The sequence below is a fragment of the Lacerta agilis genome, chromosome 3, assembly GCF_009819535.1.
Source record: "Lacerta agilis isolate rLacAgi1 chromosome 3, rLacAgi1.pri, whole genome shotgun sequence".
NCBI classification, from domain to species: Eukaryota; Metazoa; Chordata; class Lepidosauria; order Squamata; family Lacertidae; genus Lacerta; species Lacerta agilis.
Genome location: NC_046314.1, coordinates 81,825,226 through 81,828,465, shown reverse-complemented (window position 1 = coordinate 81,828,465; position 3,240 = coordinate 81,825,226).

Here is a 3,240-nt window from a genome sequence, read left to right as displayed (position 1 = left end):
TCTGCTGCTGTTGCAAGTTGCATGATGTTCCTCTGCCTCCATACAAATAATGCGTTGCTTCATAGTAACACATTTCTCCTGTTAAAATCACTGTTCATTACATCTGAGATGGGAGAGTTTTTTCAGCTGGACTAGCAAAGAGGTGTGCAGCAGCAGTTCATCCACAGTGCATGGAGAGTCACAACATGAGAACTGCAGCAGGCTGCTAGACTGTTGAAGGGGAAGTGTGCAAGAAGAGCGAACGCTTTTAAAAAAGAATGTTTCAAATGTGAAGAAGCTCAAAATGTGCTGTTACCTTGCGGCTGCTCTTAGCAGCTCCTCCTTGTGGTGGCGCCTTTAAAACCATGCTGCAAGCTGATACGTACCATGTTCTTAGTCCTGTGAGCAAACAGTGGAGAAGCAAAATCATGTCTCTGCTAATTTTCTGCACTATCCTCATGGCTACCTTGGTTTTTCTTTTTTGGGAAACCAGGCTGGTGTATCCACTCTTGCAACATCAGATCAATGTTCCTTCTGACAAAGCCAGTTTTATTTGGATTCTTTAGAGGAAGTCTGAATTTGCAGACTGTACTAACAGCTGTGTAGGACAAGGGTAGTCTTGTCTTTTTGCAACAGGATATTTCCATAGGGGATGGCCAGCACTAGTTTTTGAATAGCCAGCTCCAAGGAACATGAACTCTAACTCCCTTGCTGACTAGGATTTAGGCAACTTCCCTAGTTAAGGCTTACTGATCAAAAGCCTTATGTGTATGGAAACATGTCCAGTATACACCATTATTTGGTGTTTTAGAAAAATAGATAGCATTTGTCAGAATCTGGAACAAATGGTAATTCACAATTTACAATGGCATGACAAAGCAGCCCAATCAAAGCATAGCATTCACAGCCTTAACCCCAAAATTCTCTGTCAAGTTCTACTGCTTGTTGTTATTGGGGTAGAGGGGGAAAGTAAAATTCCCAAAATAAGTGGAGGTTATGCAGTTCACCTCCAAAGTTGGTGAATGGCATTTTAAAAACGCCAGTATTGCCTCTGGTAGATCTTCAGTTACCAGCTACTTTCAACTATAACAGAGGAAAATGCATCTGTAACCTATGTGGGAGAAACACCACATTTCACACAAGGGAGCACATTGTGAATTTTAAAATGGTCAAGGCATTGTGGCAGAAATGCCCACAACTGTGGGAACAAATTTTCCCTTGATGCGTGATGCAGCAGCAAAAAAATAAAAATATAAAATGCTATTCTAGACTGCATCAACAGAAGTAGTGTTCAGATACCACTCTAGTTTGCCTGTGTCCAATTCTGGGTGCCACAGTTTAAGGAGGACATTGACAAGCTGGAACGTGTGTAGAGGACGACAACCAATATTATCAAGGGTCTGGAAATTAAGCCTTAAGAGGAACCGTTTAAGGAGCTGGGTATGTTTAGCTTAGAAAAGAGGAGAGTGTCATCTACAACAGCCACCTTCAAATAGCTGAAGGGCTGTCACATGGAAAATGGAGAAAGCTTGTTTTGGTTCAGAGAGTAGGAGTAGGACTCGAACCAATGGATTCAAGTTACAAGAACTTTATGACAGTAAGAGCTGTTCAACTCCTTTGGGAGTTCATTGGAGGTTTTAAAGCAGAGGTTGGTTGGCCATCTGTCTTGGATGCTTTAGTTGAGATTCCTGCATTGTAGGTGGTTAGACTTTATTACTCTTGGGGTCCTTTCCAACTCTACTGTGATTCTATGAATTGTCGTGCTAGTAAAAGATCATCCCAGATTCGCTTGTGACTCCCAAGAGTGCACCCATTTCTTTCAGATATAACGTCCCACACATTTTCACAAGTCTACACATCTGCTGCAGGAAGAAGATACATGTCACGCTTAAGCAGTGAGAGCAGCCAATCTGCCTGTTTTTCTGCCCCAGCTAGATAACTAAAAGCAGCGGATGAAGATATCCTTTCACCCACAGCAGTAAGTTGCTTGGGAAAGCACCAGTCAGCTGCTGAAGCAGAGAAAGGCTGAGATCACATGGGCTGTCTTCTGGCTTTAGGCCTAATGCAACAGTTCCTGCATCTGGTTATTACAGAATCAAAGCTAGAGGAGACTTATATAGAAAGTTGTGTATTCAAGGTTTCTGACAACAGAGGACTCTTGACTCTTCAAATCTAATCAAGCTACTGTGCCATTTACAAGGTATGGAAATCTTTGGCTGGCTACTATGGAGAAGCCTTCAGTTCGGGGGGGGGGGACGGGACAGACTTTGTTCTGTACCAAAAGCATTACAATTGCTGCAAATATAAAGCTGTCCACTGAACCTTACCAAAGAAGTGTCAGCAAACAGAGTAGCTCCTTACATGGGAACTATTAGGGCAGGAATGTTTTCAAGAATTTGATTTGGTGTTTTTGGGTGTTTTTTTAAAGAAAAGTTTTCCTGCCTTTCCTGAGATGCTTTTGTGGAACTTTAAGCCATTTGCGTCCTGCTGGCGATTGGCAGCTGTTAGCGTGGAAGAGGAGGAATATGTTGAAAGCAGTTCACAAAGAGGAAGACACAGTTTCCAACATTCAATAGGAAAATTAGAGCTGTCTTTCTATATTGTATTTCCAACAGCAGTTAGCTTGATGCATCCTTGGAAACCTACAAGCAGGCCTGCTTCCGCTTTCAGAAGTTGCTGTCTGACCCCAAAGGCTCAATGTAGCTATATTATGGCTATCCTCGCCTTCGTGGACCTAAATCAATCATAGAGTTGGAAGGAACTCCATGGATCACCTAGTCCAACCCCTTGCAATGCAGGAATATACACACATACAGGGATCAGCCCATGACCTTGGTGTTATCAACATCAGGCTCTAACCAGCTGAGCTAATAGGTATCCTAGTTTGATGTAAGCCAGGGTATGTATGCAATGCACTATTGCAAAAAGCTTCCCTCAATAGCCCAGCACACATGCTATTGTAATTAGATGCCATATATGACACATCATCCCCCTCAATATATTTTAAATACTTTTGGTATTTGGAAACTCTTGCTCTAAGTTCACCCTAAGGCAGGCAGTTTTGTTACTTAGAATGGGTATATGGGGCAAGGGAGCTCCATCACCAGGTTCAAATATGTACTGTATCTGTTTTCCCACATACCGTAGCTGGCAGGGAAGGTGACAGGTGAACTTGGAGAGGCAAATTGTTTCCTTCACTTCTAGGTTTGTGCCAGTGGGTAACTTGTTCTCTAGATGTAGTTCAACTCTCCAACTAGCCCC